Source organism: Lactuca virosa, chromosome 3, assembly GCF_052849685.1.
Source record: "Lactuca virosa cultivar CGN04683 chromosome 3, Lactuca_virosa_CGN04683_v6, whole genome shotgun sequence".
Classification (NCBI taxonomy): Eukaryota; Viridiplantae; Streptophyta; class Magnoliopsida; order Asterales; family Asteraceae; genus Lactuca; species Lactuca virosa.
The window spans coordinates 80,488,446-80,505,534 of NC_136428.1; the positions used below are offsets into that span (position 1 = coordinate 80,488,446).

At 29.1% G+C, this 17,089-nt stretch overlaps 1 long non-coding RNA gene across 4 annotated transcripts in view; it reads right to left on the reverse strand.

The window, feature by feature from the left end:
* LOC145166086 (uncharacterized) overlaps window positions 1-13,713 on the reverse strand; it is a 31,698-nt gene extending 17,985 nt beyond the window's left edge. For all 4 annotated transcript variants that reach the window (XR_013740351.1, XR_013740350.1, XR_013740349.1 and 1 more), the window contains exons 1-3: window positions 13,604-13,713; window positions 12,873-12,929; window positions 12,287-12,376 (exon numbers count right to left, since the gene is read on the reverse strand). This is a non-coding gene — a long non-coding RNA (uncharacterized LOC145166086). The remainder of the gene's footprint in view (window positions 1-12,286; window positions 12,377-12,872; window positions 12,930-13,603) is intronic.
* Window positions 13,714-17,089: the final 3,376 nt, after the last annotated feature.

Genomic DNA, 17,089 nt, shown 5'->3' on the forward strand with positions numbered 1-17,089 from the left:
CCACAACAGAACGGCGTTGTCGAAAGAAGGAACAGAACTCTATGTGAAGCTGCAAGATCAATGCTTATCTTCGCTGATCTGCCACAATACTTCTGGGCAGAAGCAATAGCCACAGCTTGCTACACTCAAAATCGTTCCTTAATCCATAAACATCTTCATAAAACACTATATGAAGTCATTAACAACCGAAAACCAAACATCAAATTTTTTCATATTTTTGGTTGTCGATGCTTCATAAAGAACAATAAAGACCACCTCTCAAAATTTGAATCAAGGTCGGACGAAGGAATTTTCCTTGGTTACTCATTTTCTTCAGCTGCTTATCGAGTACTGAACAAAAGTACCAGAGTAATTGAAGAAAGTCCCGATGTTCATTTCGATGAATTTTATGTCAGGAAATTGAATCGTGAACATTTTGGTTCAAAAATGATCGATAATATTTTTCAAAATCCAATTCAACAAACACCTTCTCCTGACAGAGATATTGAAATCGATCTTGATTTACTTTTTGAACAACCCAAAACCGCTTACAATTCTGAACTTCTAACTACTTCTATTGATTCTACAGGAACAACCACTGAAGGAAATCCACAAACAAACCGAAATGATGCAGATCAATTCGAGGGGGAACCACCTACACATACTTCTTCATTGGAACAAACACCAAATCCTCCTTTAAATACCCCATCCCCAAATATCCAAAACAATCTCGATGCATCATTTATGAGGAAACCTTCAAACCTATTCCAAGATGAAACTCCCGGAGAAGAACAATGGGATACTGAAATTCCAATTATTATAGCGGAAGAGAATCGCTTAATAAAATGGACCAGAAACCACCCAACTGACCAAATCATCGGAGATCCAAACTCAGGCATCCAAACTAGAGCCGCAACTTCTAATGATTGTTTATTTGGAGCCTTCTTATCCATGACTGAACCCAAAACCATACATTCTGCTCTCAAAGATCCAGACTGGGTAAAAGCTATGCAAGAAGAGCTAGAAGAATTTGAAAGAAATGACGTATGGAATCTTGTCCCTACCCCACCCGATGTTTCTGTTATAGGTTCAAGATGGGTATTCAGAAACAAAACTGACGATCAAGGAATCGTTTGTCGAAACAAGGCACGTCTCGTAGTCAAAGGATATTCACAACAAGAAGGAATCGACTACGATGAAACATATGCTCCAGTCCAGAATTGAAGCAATTCGCATCTTTCTTGCATATGTTGCACATAAGAACTTCAAAGTATTCCAAATGGATGTTAAATGTGCATTCCTACATGGAGAGTTAGATCGCGATGTATACATCCAACAACCACCAGGTTTCGAAGATCCCAAATTTCCTGATCACAGCTTCAAATTGCAGAAAGCTGTCTATGGCTTGAAACAAGCACCCCGAGCCTGGTATGCCACATTGACAACCTTTCTCGAAGAATCAGGTTTTAAAAGAGGTTCAATCGATCAAACCCTCTTTCGTAAAATCTATAATAAACATCTTTTAATCGTACAAATATATGTTGATGACATTATTTTCGGTTCTACTGATGAATCTTTGAGTATTAAGTTTGCAGATCTAATGAAGAGCAAATTTGAAATGAGCATGATTGGGGAGATGACTACTTTTCTCGGACTTCAAATCAAACAGTCAACTGATGGCATTTTCATCAACCAAGAGAATTATGTCAAAAACCTACTCACTCGCTTTTCAATGGACAAATCCAATACCGCAAAAACCCCAATGGCTTTTGGATACAAAATCGATGCAGACTTAAATGGCAAACCTGTTGATCAGAAAAGATATCGTGGAATGATCGGATCACTCTTATACCTCACTGCCAGCAGACCTGACATCATGTTTTCTACATGTGTCTGTGCCAGATACCAAGCAAATCCTATGGAATCCCATGTAGTTGCTGTGAAACGCATCTTCAAATACCTAAAAGGCACTCCCAAACTTGGCCTTTGGTATCCAGCTAAATCCGATTTTCAGCTGAACGCTTTCACCGACTTAGACTATGGAGGATGCAAGTTAGATAGAAAGAGTACATCTGGTAGTTGTCAATTCCTAGGAGGTAGACTAGTGAGTTGGACTTCAAAGAAATAGACTTGTGTATCCACATCAACAGCAGAAGCTGAATACGTCGCTGCCGCCAGCTGTTGTTCGCAAGTCATATGGATGCAAACTCAACCGCGAGACTATGGCTTCAAAATTTCACAAATTCCCATATTTTGTGACTCAACCAGTGCAATTGCCATTTCTCACAATCCCGTTCACCATTCCATGACAAAGCACATCGACATTCGATATCATTTTATCAAAGACAACATTCAAAAGGGTCATATCGAATTGCACTTCATCAACACCGAAGATCAAATTGCCGATGTCTTCACTAAGGCTCTCGATGAAACAAAGTTTCAATACTTCCTAGGCCGTCTAGGAATGTTAAATCCAGATAACATCTATCCTTAAACTTTTACTTTTTGTTTGTACAAAAGTGTGTTTACTTTCATTCAAAAGGAAAATTCAAAAACAATTGAAAATTGCTTTCCTTTCAAAAATACCAAAAACATTCAAATAACCAATATTTCCAAAAACATTCAGAAAAACAAATCATCAAAAAAAAAATTTAATAAAAGACTTGCCATAATAAGCTTTTATAGAACCTTGTGATTAATCTTCTCTTGACTTAATTTTCAGATGCTTATGCTCGATGAAGATTTTAAGTCATATTGATTCTCAATTGGAGTGAAGCTTCAAATATCCTACTTTTCATAATGTATATAACTTTATTTCCTTCGATTTTATTTCATTATTGACGATTTTAAACAATCAAAGGACATAAGGTTAGGAGGTTCAGATGAAAACAAAAACCCATGTGAGAATTTGTGCCTCGTCGATCTAAATCATTGTGGAAATCATTTCTTGTGAGCTTAGGTGTGTCACTATTGCTTATAAGGTATACCCAATTATACCTTGTCACGGTCTCATTTTTGCTTAGATATCAAAATGACCAGGGACGATACATTCATTTCTTACATACTAGACAAACTGTCTTTTATGCCACCTATCCCTACCTAGATAAAAGCCAACAAAAAATGAAGACTTGCGATCCCATGATCCATCAAGCAAACAACGACATATCCTTACAAGAAAACCAAAGGAGAAACAAATATCTATCAACATCTAATCCTCAAAGACAAATCAACAAGAAAACAAATGGATTCAATAAAGATATACCAAACAAAAAAAAATATTCTATATTTGGTATTTTCAAACAAACTTTCAACCAAATGGTTATTTCAAAACAAAAATCATAAAATCCTGCGATTTGTTTTAACCATTTTTCACAAAAGAAGATATTTCAATCACTCAAGTCAAATACTCTTAAAACGGTCTCAAATGTAGCAAATTCTCAATGCTAAAACAAAATATCTTTTTACAATAAATCGATATTGATCAACAAACAGGATACTATCAAAGAAGAAGCTGCAACAACAATGGATTTCCCGGGATACTGTAGACTTCATCACTGAAGAATCTTAGTTGCAAACTGCACTATGAAAATTGCTAAACCCCTCTACATGTATTTCCCGACGGAGAGAGAGTGAACTTTAATGGCATGAATGAAGAAACCCGCTGAGTAATGCCGAAACCAGTCTTATGTGATTGATTATCTAATAATGAGACTAAGTGACTTTACAGGAAAAGCATAGCTGAACACCTCCAATATGAGTGTGAGTCCTCAAAGAAAGATATCACTTATTTTTAGTGATCATTAACTTGTTCTGCTGCCAGAACAACCAAACACCCAAGTGAAGTGCAAACTGCACTATGAAAATTGCTAAACCCCTCTACATGTATTTCCCGACGGAGAGAGAGTGAACTTTAATGGCATGAATGAAGAAACCCGCTGAGTAATGCCGAAACCAGTCTTATGTGATTGATTATCTAATAATGAGACTAAGTGACTTTACAGGAAAAGCATAGCTGAACACCTCCAATATGAGTGTGAGTCCTCAAAGAAAGATATCACTCATTTTTAGTGATCATTAACTTGTTCTGCTGCCAGAACAACCAAACACCCAAGTGAAGTGTGAGCTATACCTATGAGCGTTCATCTGAATCGACCTGTTAGACCACTTGTCGTCAGAAATAATGCTATAAAATCTTAAGAAATTTCTTTAGATACATATATGACTACCCTTTGATAACCGAACCCGAGACTTTGATTCGGAAACAAATTTCTGAAAATCTTTTACATAAGATATGTTAAACCAAGTCAAAAACTTTCAAATCAATTACTATGGTTTTATATATATGTTATCTATTGACAAATCTTTTATCTCGAATCATCAAAAGTTAAACTGTCAATGTGATTATATCATACCTGTCCTTATTTCAGCAATGATCACATAGGGGGAAATTGTTGAAAAATGTCTTTGTATGTGACATTGTATGTAACCATCACTGAAATAAGACGAGCTGTATTTGTATTATCTAACAAATATTATCAGTTATTTCAGGTTGCATGAATGCGTGATCAAAACGGAAAATACAAAAACCAGCGAATGACGAAAACACATATGCATGACTAAACAGTTTCAACGATATATATATATATATATATATATATATATATATATATGTATATATATATATATATGTATATATATATATTTATATATATATATATATATATGTATTATATATTCATATATTAGGTGGAAAGGTCAAAAGGAAAAGGGAGGGAAATGATAAGCCACCCCACCCCACGTTTTTTCTTCTACAACTTGCATACACCAGCCATTCTTTTCAATAAAAAAGACTAAGTGCTTGAAGACATTTCAAGTATATATGCACATGTGATAGTGTAGGTGATAATGAGAGAGAGAGAGAGAGAGATAGAAGAGAGTAAGAGAGATTCATATGTTATAGTGTGAGTGTTCATTTTTCTTTGTAAATTCCCTGGAACATAAAACTCTCTCAATCACCAAACAACAATAACCAAGAACATCAAGATCAACAACAACCAAAAATGAAGAACATTATCAACCATCTTCATCTTCTTCATTCAAACTCAAGGTGTTCATCTTCAACCCATCAAACATCATCATCTTCATAAACTTTCACCACCATCACCACCTTATATCAACCTCTAAACAACCTCAAAATACTCTCCAAACACCCTCCAAGTACCCTCCTTAAACCTCCTCCAAAAACCCTTTCAAATCACCACAACCATCATCACCTTGCTGTTTTTCGACATCAGAATTTGCAAGTTAAGAAAAAATTCACCGAGCACAACTCAACAAGATAATACGGGAGAGATTTGCACCGCAAATTATTCAGGACCTTACCTACATCCAGGAATTTTCCTCGATTTTTTTGACCACTGCAAACCCCAGAGAGACGCGAGAGAGAATTGGCTATCCAGAGAGATTTACTACGAAAATCTATATTCATAACCACCCAAAGCTCTTTCAACATCACCCTCTTTGTTACCTTATACCACCAAAACTACAACCTTATTCCACCTTCTACCACCCTCCAAATACCCACTTCAACCTCATCAAATCACCTTAAAAAAACCCATACCCACATACAAAAAACATTACCCGTGTATTTTGTATCGTTTTGTAAACAATTCATTGTTACATAAAAAGAACTTATTGTTACTTACCGGATTGAACTTTGAACAAATAGAGACACAGTCTATTAAGATCCAGTCCAACCCTAAGCCTGTTAGTCATTTATTTGACTAACAACTTGACAAAACAGTCGTTCCACAAGTCCCTTTCTAACACCACCTACTATATATATATTTATATATTTTATTAACGCTTTATGTCATTTAAATACTGTCATTTATTTCATTTATAGCTTTCAGTCATTTATAGCTTTCCAGTATTTATTTATTCCGCACTTCTTATCTTTCCGCATCTAATCTCATTAAATATATATATCTGTCACCCAGTAACTGGTAACCGAGCCTTTTATTCGTGGTAATCAGATTGTTATATATTTCTAACATTTGTAATGTATAATGTCTTAATAGGTAAAAAAATTGAATAGAATAAAAATAAGATGCAATTTTTAAAGTATGATGACTTAGTATGAAAAAATTGGAAGAAAAATGCAATTTTCAAAACATGACGTCTTAATATGAAAAATTTTAAAAGTTTAATGAAATTTTGTAATGTATAATGCCTTAATAGGTAAAACAATTGATTATTTTGAAAATAAGATACAATTTTTAAAGTATGATGCTTAATATGAAAAAATTGGAAGAAAATGCAATTTTCAAAACATGATGTCTTAATATGAAAATTTTTGAAAGTTTAATGTAATTTTGTAATGTATAGTGTCTTAATAGGTAAAATAAATTGAAAATTTTGAAAATAAGATGCAATTTTTAGAGTATGATAAACTAATATGAAAAAATTGGAAGAAAAATGCAATTTTCAAAACATGATGTCTTAATATGAAATTTTTTGAAATTTTAATGTAATTTTGTAATGTATAATGTCTTAATAGGTAAAACAATTGATTATTTTGAAAATAAGATGCAATTTTTAAAGTATGATGCTTAATATGAAAAAATTGGAAGAAAAATGTAATTTTCAAAACATGATGTCTTAATATGAAATTTTTTGAAGGTTTAATGTAATTTTGTAATGTATAATGTCTTAATAGGAAAATAAATTGAAAGTTTTGAAAATAAGATGCACTTTTTAAAGTATGATGACTTAATATGAAAAAATTGGAAGAAAAATGCAATTTTAAAAACATGATGTCTTCATATGAAATTTTTTGAAAGTTTAATGTAGTTTTGTAATGTATAATTTTATAATAGGTAAAATAAATGATTATTTTGAAAATAAGATGCAAATTTTAAAGTATGATGACTTAATATGAAAAAACTGGAAGAAAAATGCAATTTTCAAAACATGATGTCTTAATATGAAAACTTTTGAAAGTTTAATGTAATTTTGTAATGTATAATGTCTTAATAGGTAAAATAATTGAAAATTTTGAAAATATGATGCAATTTTTAAAGTATGATGACTTAATATGAAAAAATAGGAAGAAAAATGCAATTTTCAAAACATGATGTCTTAATATGAAAATTTTTGAAATTTTAATGTAATTTTGTAATGTATAATGTCTTAATAGGTAAAATAAATTGAAAATTTTGAAAATAAGATGCAATTTTTAAAGTACGATGACTTAGTATGAAAAAATTGGAAGAAAAATGCAATTTTCAAAACATGATGTCTTAATATGAAAAATTTTAAAAGTTTAATGTAATTTTGTAATGTATAATGTCTTAATTTGTAAAAAAAATGATTATTTTGAAAATAAGATGCAATTTTTAAAGTATGATGACTTAATATGAAAAAATTGGAAGAAAAATGCAATTATCAAAACATGATGTCTTAATATGAATAATTTTAAAAGTTTAATGTAATTTTGTAATGTATAATGTATTTATAGGTAAAAAAAATTGATTATTTTGAAAATAAGATGCAATTTTTAAATTATGATAACTTAATATGAAAAAATTGAAAGAAAAATGCAATTTTCAAAACATGATGTCTTAATATGAAATTTTTTGAAAATTTAATGTAATTTTGAAATGTATAATGTCTTAATAGGTAAAATAGTTTGAAAATTTTGAAAAAAAGATGCAATTTTTAAAGTATGATGACTTAATATGAAAAAATTGGAAGAAAAATGCAATTTTCAAAACATGATGTATTAATATGAAAATTTTTGAAATTTTAATGTAATTTTGTAATGTATAATGTCTTAATAGGTAAAATAAATTGAAAATTTTGAAAATAAGATGCAATTTTTAAAGTACGATGACTTAGTATGAAAAAATTGGAAGAAAAATGCAATTTTCAAAACATGATGTCTTAATATGAAAAATTTTAAAAGTTTAATGTAATTTTGTAATGTATAATGTCTTAATTTGTAAAAAAAATGATTATTTTGAAAATAAGATGCAATTTTTAAAGTATGATGACTTATTATGAAAAAATTGGAAGAAAAATGCAATTATCAAAACATGATGTCTTAATATGAATAATTTTAAAAGTTTAATGTAATTTTGTAATGTATAATGTATTTATAGGTAAAAAAATTGATTATTTTGAAAATAAGATGCAATTTTTAAATTATGATAACTTAATATGAAAAAATTGAAAGAAAAATGCAATTTTCAAAACATGATGTCTTCATATGAAATTTTTTGAAAGTTTAATGTAATTTTGTAATGTATAATGTCTTAATAGGTAAAATAGTTTGAAAATTTTGAAAAAAAGATGCAATTTTTAAAGTATGATGACTTAATATGAAAAAATTGGAAGAAAAATGCAATTTTCAAAACATGAAGTCTTAATAGGAAATTTTTTGAAAGTTTAATGTAATTTTATGATGTATAATGTCTTAATAGGTAAAAAAATTGATTATTTTTAAAATAAGATGCAATTTTTAAATTATGATAACTTAATATGAAAAAATTGAAGGAAAAATGCAATTTTCAAAACATGATGTCTTAATATGGAATTTTTTGAAAGTTTAATGTAATTTTGTAATGTATAAAGTCTTAATAGGTAAAATAAATTGAAAATTTTGAAAATAAGATGCACTTTTTAAATTATGATGACTTAATATGAAAAAATTGGAAGAAAAATGCAATTTTCAAAACATGATGTCTTAATATGAATTTTTTTGAAAGTTTAATATAATTTTGTAATGTATAATGTATTTATAGGTAAAAAAATTGATTATTTTGAAAATAAAATGCAATTTTTAAATTATGATAACTTAATATGAAAAAATTGAAAGAAAAATGCAATTTTCAAAACTTGATGTCTTAATATGAAATTTTTTGAAAGTTTAATGTAATTTTGTAATCTATAATGTCTTAATAGGTAAAAAAATTGATTATTTTGAAAATAAGATGCAATTTTTAAAGTATGATGACTTAATATGAAAAAATTTGAAGAAAAATGCAATTTTCAAACATGATGTCTTAATATGAAAAATTTTAAAAGTTTAATGTAATTTTGTAATGTATAATGTCTTAGTTAGTAAAAAAATTGAATATTTTGAAAATAAGATGCAATTTTAAAGTATGATGACTTAATTTGAAAAAATTGGAAGAAAAATGCAATTTTCAAAACATGATGTCCTAACATGAAAATTTTTGAAAGTTAAATCTCGTTCTGTAATGTATAACGTCTTAATTGGTAGAAAAAATTGAATATTTTGAAAATAAGATGCAATTTTTAAAGTATGATGACTTAATATGAAAAAATTTGAAGAAAAATGCAATTTTCAAAACATGATGTCTTAATATGAAAATTTTTGAAAGTTTAATGTAATTTTGTAATGTATAATGTCTTAATACGTAAAATAAATTGAAAATTTTCAAAATAAGATGCAAATTTTAAAGTATGATGACTTAATATGAAAAAATTGGATGAAAAATGCAATTTTCAAAACATGATGTCTTCATATGAAATTTTTTGAAAGTTTAATGTAGTTTTGTAATGTATAATTTTATAATAGGTAAAATAAATGATTATTTTGAAAATAAGATGCAATTTTTAAAGTTTGATGACTTAATATGAAAAAATAGGAAGAAAAATGCAATTTTCAAAACATGATGTCTTAATATGAATATTTTTGAAATTTTAATGTAATTTTGTAATGTATAATGTCTTAATAGGTAAAATAAATTGAAAATTTTGAAAATAAGTTGCAATTTTTAAAGTACGATGACTTAGTATGAAAAAATTGGAAGAAAAATGCAATTTTCAAAACATGATGTCTTAATATGAAAAATTTTAAAAGTTTAATATAATTTTGTAATTTATAATGTCTTAATTTGTAAAAAAAAATTGATTATTTTGAAAATAAGATGCAAATTTTAAAGTATGATGACTTAATATGAAAAAATTGGAAGAAAAATGCAATTTTCAACACATGATGTCTTAATATGAAATTTTTTTGAATATTTAATGCAATTTTGTAATGTATAATGTCTAAATTGGTAAAAAAAAATTGAAAATTTTGAAAATAAGATGCAATTTTTAAAGTATGATGACTTACTATGAAAAAATTGAAAGAAAAATGCACTTTTCAAAACATGATGTCTTAATATGAAAATTTTTGAAAGTTTAATGCAATTTTGTAATGTATAATGTCTATATTGGTAAAAAAAAATTGAAAATTTTTAAAATAAGATGCAATTTTTAAAGTATGATGACTTATTATGAAAAAATTGAAAGAAAAGTGCACTTTTCAAAACACGATGTCTTAATATGAAAAATTTTGAAAGTTTAATGCAATTTTGTAATGTATAATGTCTAAATTGGTAAAAAAAAATTGAAAATTTTTAAAATAAGATGCAATTTTTAATGTATGATGACTTATTATGAAAAAATTGAAAGAAAAATGCACTTTTCAAAACATGATGTCTTAATATGAAATTTTTTGAAAGTTTAATGCAATTTTGTAATGTATAATGTCTAAATTGGTAAAAAAATTGAAAATTTTTAAAATAAGATGCAATTTTTAATGTATGATGACTTATTATGAAAAAATTGAAAGAAAAATGCACTTTTCAAAACATGATGTCTTAATATGAAAATTTTTGAAAGTTTAATGCAATTTTGTAATGTATATTGTCTAAATTGGTAAAAAAAATTGAAAATTTTTAAAATAAGACGCAATTTTTAATGTATGATGACTTATTATGAAAAAATTGAAAGAAAAATGCACTTTTCAAAACATGATGTCTTAATATGAAAATTTTTGAAAGTTTAATGCAATTTTGTAATGTATAATGTCTAAATTGGTAAAAAAAAATTGTAAATTTTTAAAATAAGATGCAATTTTTAATGTATGATGACTTATTATGAAAAAATTGAAAGAAAAATGCACTTTTCAAAACATGATGTCTTAATATGAAAAATTTTGAAAGTTTAATGCAATTTTGTAATGTATAATGTCTAAATTGGTAAAAAAAATTGAAAATTTTGAAAATAAGATGCAATTTTTAAAGTATGATGACTTATTATGAAAAAATTGAAAGAAAAATGCACTTTTCAAAACATGATGTCTTAATATGAAATTTTTTGAAAGTTTAATGCAATTTTGTAATGTATAATGTCTAAATTGGTAAAAAAAAATTGAAAATTTTGAAAATAAGATGCAATTTTTAAAGTATGATGACTTATTATGAAAAAATTGAAAGAAAAATGCACTTTTCAAAACATGATGTCTTAAAATGAAAATTTTTGAAAGTTTAATGCAATTTTGTAATGTATAATGTCTAAATTGGTAAAAAAAATTGAAATTTTTTAAAATAAGATGCAATTTTTAATGTATGATGACTTATAATGAAAAAATTGAAAGAAAAATGCACTTTTCAAAACATGATGTCTTAATATGAAAATTTTTGAAAGTTTAATGCAATTTTGTAATGTATAATGTCTTAATTGGTAAAAAATTTGAAAATTTTGAAAATAAGACACAATTTTTAAAGTATGATGACTTAATATGAAAAAATTGAAAGAAAAATGCAATTTTCCAAGTATAATGACTTAATAGGAAAAAGTTTGAAAATTTAATGTAATTTTGTAATATATAATGTCTTAATAGGTAAAAGAAATTGAAAATTTTGAAAAATAATATGCAATTTTTAAAGTATGATGACTTGATATAAAAAAATTGAAAGAAAAATGCAATTTTCAAAGTATGATGACTTAATATGAAAAAGTTGAAAGAAAAATGCAATTTTTCGAGTATAATGACTTAATAGGAAAAAGTTTGAAAATTTAGTGCAATTTTGTAATGTTTAATGTCTTAATAGGTAAAAAATTGAAAATTTTGAATATAAGATGCAATTTTTAAAATATGATAATTTAATATGAAAAATTTGAAAAAAAAAATGCAATTTTGAAAGTATGATGACTTAATATGAAAAAATTGATAGAAAAATACAATTTTCCAAGTATGATGACTTAATGTGAAAAAGTTTGAAAGTAAAATGAAATTTTGAAAGCATGATTCCTTAATTGATAAGATACTGAATGTAAAATGCAATTTGAAATTATGATGTCTTAATACGGAAAAGTTCTAGAGTATGGACCAATTTTCAAAATATGATGTCTTATTATGAAAAAGAGATTGAAAATAAAATGTCTTGATATGATAAAACTTGCATGACATTGATGATAAATAATCATGAAGGAGAGAAGATGTTACCTTATACTAGCAAAGTGAGTCCAAGTTTTGTTCCTTTTCTTTCTATATGCTGTTTGGAGTTTCTTTCATTTAGTTAATCTTACAAAGCAACTGTAAGTTTATGTCAAGAAGTTTCATTTTAGAATACAATAATACCATGATTATCTCTAAAAGAAATGGAAAAATGAAGAAATAAATAGATAAGACAATTTATTTGCATTATTAACATTGAACAACATGAAAATATAGACTACAGGGATCAAAACAAATCAAGGATAGGTTACCCTCATAATTGTTAATCTTCATAGGTTAGATTTTTAGAGTATAATGCTAGATTTTGTTAGATTTTGAAATTACAATATTTTTATAGGAATTAAAATGTGTTAATATCAGTTGCATATGTCATGTAGATAGTGATTATTAAGTTGGTTATTTATATAAACTACTTAACAGAGAAGCAATGTCATATAGATAGTGATGATTAAGCAACTCATGTATCAGTAGCACATCATTGGTAGACTTACTCTTAGTAGAACTTATAAAATATAGGACAACTGAATTTGAAAATAGAATACAGAAAGTGAACAAAAGAGCACAAAGAACTCACATGAGTTAATAAATTACTTCATGATGAACTCCCAATTGATTTTGCATACACTCCAATCTGAAAATGCATAAAATATACGTTAGGGTATGATTTCCATCTTAAATGCCAAATCATGAGAGTATTTTACCTATAAAAACTTCAATAACCATGGGTAATTTTTAAAACATAAAAAGCCACCAACACAAGAAAGCAAAGGGAACAGAAGATTTTCACAGCACAAAGAACTCACATGAGTGACTAATTTGTTAGAATTATCCACTCCACCTATTTTATATAAAAGTCGATCAATTAACAAAAATTATGGATATTGGAGATCATGTATGAAAAAACCCCAAATTACTCCTCATGTCCAGAGCCCACCCAAAATTACTGTGATGAAAAACCCTCAAACGACTCACAATATAAAAAGGGAAATGGAGTCAACAAAACAAAGTTAAAAACCAACCAAACGACTCTATTGTTTCAAAGTAAAACAGATTTGACTAATGTTTTCAAAGCAAAAGGAAAATTGATGAAAATCGAACATGAATTTCGTTTTCCCCATTTTTCTAGGGTTCTTAATTTGGTTAAAGGATAGAGCGTCGGCCTTAAATAGATTTTGAGAAAGGAGAATTTGGCGGTGTCTGGGAATCATTAAACGAAAGTACGGAGAAACTAAGTGGAGGCGTTAGTTGGTCAAAAGAAGAAAACGAAGAGAAAACAGAAACAAGGACAAAGAAGAAGAAACTTACCGGAGATAATCGTCGTCATTGAAAAGAATGAGAAGAAAGGTCGGAGAGAATCGTCGTCACTGTAAACTGAAGAGAAGAAAGGTTGAATATACATACGCTTCGTGGGGACTGGGGAGTAGCGTCTAATTTACGTAGTTTCCATTTTTGTTTTATTAAATTGTTTGAAATTGGGTTGATATGTTTATTTTTATTTTTTTCAACCCAACTTATTTAATAAATGGGTTGAACTGGATTGACATATTTAAATTTTCAAAAAAAAAAAAAAAAAAAAACTTCTATAATCTTTAAATAAAATTGCATAAAACTTATACACTCTAACCAAAGTTCAAATTTGAAAATAATACAACCATAATATAAACACAATTCAAGTGCTACAAAACATTACTGATGTTTAATTTTTAAACTTTACGCAACTCAATTTTCACTTTCAACGATTCGACTTTTGTTGAAACTTTGATCGTATTCATTGTAATAACTCACACTTTTTCGAGAAAGTCATTGTAGGTCCATGATTATTAAAATTTTAAAAATAGTGAGTCGTAACTAAGTGGGTGTCGAGAGTAAGATGAAAGAGAAGCAGAGGGAGGTCGATTAGTAGCGATTAGGGTTCAAGATTGGAATAAGTTTCCGTCACTTATGTGACTTCGCGGACATTAGGTTTAGGATCAATCATAATGTGGAAGAAAATGATAATAAGGCTGATAGTAGTGATTTGGTGAGTACGCGACTAATTGTTTAGGATTGTATGTTATTAGGGTTAATATTTAGTTGTATCAAGTATATTTTAATTTTCTCTCCAAAGCTTTTAATTATTAAAATATTAATTACATAGTAATCCTAAATAAATATAAATTAAAACTATTTAAAATTTTTTAAAAGGTTGGCCGATTGAAATCAAAGAATTGCAACCTAATTCAACACATTTAAGTTAATTAGATGAGTTACACTAGTTGGGTCATTAAATAAAACTAGTTAAAAAAAATTAACCCAACTAATTATTGGGTTAGGACCAAATTAGATTGACGGGTTCGATATGGAATCACCAACACTACTCCTAATTGTGTGTCAAATGATGGATCGGCCATTTCCCAAAACTTGAAAACTTGAAGAAGGTAAATCGGAGAAACAACCAGTTAGACATGCACGCATGTCAATAAATGAATCTATAAGTTGGAGATTAAATTGTAGTTTTGGCCCTTATGGTTCACACAAATCTACAGTTTAAGCCTAACTTTTTAATTTTTTTGACATGGCTAGTCTATATAATTTCCAAAAATTGCACGTTTTGTCCCTAAGACTAGTTGTGTTATACCTATCCATTAAATTATGTAAAATGAACATTATATCCTTTTTATTTTCTCTTTTTTTATAATATCATTAACTTCAAGGACCATTTGTGTTAACTTCACAAACTACTGGAAACAAACTCTATAGGCTTCAGCCGATAAACTATTTATACTTTCTCTTATCCCCTCTTGGCAGCTCCGACCTCGACAACACCTTGTCGGACCGGACTCTATCATTTTTTTACCAAGATTCGCTGCTTTCTCACCACCATCCTCGTCTCCTTTGCCTTCCCATGACACTCCCGCCTTCATTACTGTTGTGGGAAAACTTTGCTTCATTCATCGCCGCTCAACCACTATCGGCCTCCTCATCCTTTATCTTCTTGTTCTTCTCATCCCACTACTTCTTAATCAACCCAACCATTTTTAGAAGTTAGTAGATTTAGTATACACTTGACAAAAAGCCTTACTTTCTATCCTTGATCCCCTCATTCAACCCCAACATCGCAACAAATTCATCCAAAGTCAGCGACTCCACTTTCCTGTTAATGTTCAACACCCCCCCCCCCTCTCAACTCCACTATTATTTTCAATTAGGTTTTATGGATTTGATTTGTGCTTGAAATTTTTTCATGTACAAGATCTTGCGTTTGATATTTATATTTAGGAGTTGAATTTGGTTTTGATCTTCAGTGTATATTTGAATGTGATGGTGTTGTATGACAATTTTAGGCAGTGTTTGTTGGTGTAGCGTTGGTGAGCGGTGATGTATTGGTGGGGATGGTGTGGGTGATGGTATTAGTGGTGTTGGTATTGGCGATGGTGGTGATGGTATTAGTGGTGTTGGTATTGGTGATGGTGGTGTTTAGTGGTCGTTTTACTAGAAGACTTGTAGGTGATGGTGGTTGGGTGACATGTATTAGTGGTGGTGATGGTTGGTTTCTAGCAGCAATAGGTAATAGTGGTGGTTATTTGTTGTGTAATGGTGGTTCTTTGATTTAATAAATAAAATAAAATTAGGGGGGACAAGTTGGTGCTAACCTACTTGGCTAATATGGTGGCTAACAAAGTGTTTCTAACAAGAAGACCATGGGTTCAATCTATAACGTCCCAAAACCCAAAACCAATTTATTATTATTATTATGAATAGACCATCATCCAAACATGTTTGTCAAAACCATAAAGTATTCAAAGTATATCAATAAACATCCCAAAAGTACATCAGAGTCAAATAAGCGGAAAATCATGGTGTATGCAATGAGATCATCCCGAGCTCTTCTCCTTCGAACTGGAAGCACCTGAAACATAAACTAAAAACCGTAAGCACAAAGCTTAATGAGTTCCCCAAAATACCGCATACCATACATATACGCCAACTTAAGGCTATGTCGAGTCTATTTCACCCCCGAGCTATTTCACCCTCGAGTCTATTTCAACTCATATGTTAGTACAAGGTTGTACCGGGTCTATTTCACCCTCGTGTCTATTTCACCACCGAGTCTATTTCAATTCATATGTCAGCACAAGGCTGTACCGGGTTTATTTCACCTCGGGTCTATTTCACCCCACATACATATAACGAAGGGGCATACAGGCATACAACACATACAACAAGAGTCACAAAGACTATAAGCACATACAATCCCTAGTGTCCTACAATATATTGAGCAAACTCGCCTCGCAAAGCAGCTCAAAAGCTAACACGTCCTCAAAATCCCACAACAGGTGCTAGGCACCACCTAGATAACCACACGAGGAAAATCCTTAATTTACCTATCCGGACATTAATGACTAAACAAAATCCACAAATCAAAAGTCAACCCTCAAGGTCAACGGTCAAAGTCAACAGTCAGTGTGTAACGGTTCTTTAAAATAAGACCAAAAATTTCATTTTTTTTTTAAATCAACAAAACAATAATCCCAAACATCATCATAGAATCCAAGGTGGAACAAGGTGTATCAATACATCATAAAATATTATAGTAAATCATAAAATGTATAATAAGGTGGTGTGTGCTTTGCAATCATCCCGGGCTCTTCCCCTTCAAACCAGAATTACCTGAAACATCAACTCAAAACCGTAAGCACAAAGCTTAGTGAGTTCCCCAAAATACCACATATGTAATGCCCGTGTTTTCTAGGCTAGGCATTAATATTGACATGATAGTCTAGGTTAACCTTTGTGACTCATTTTGAAGAA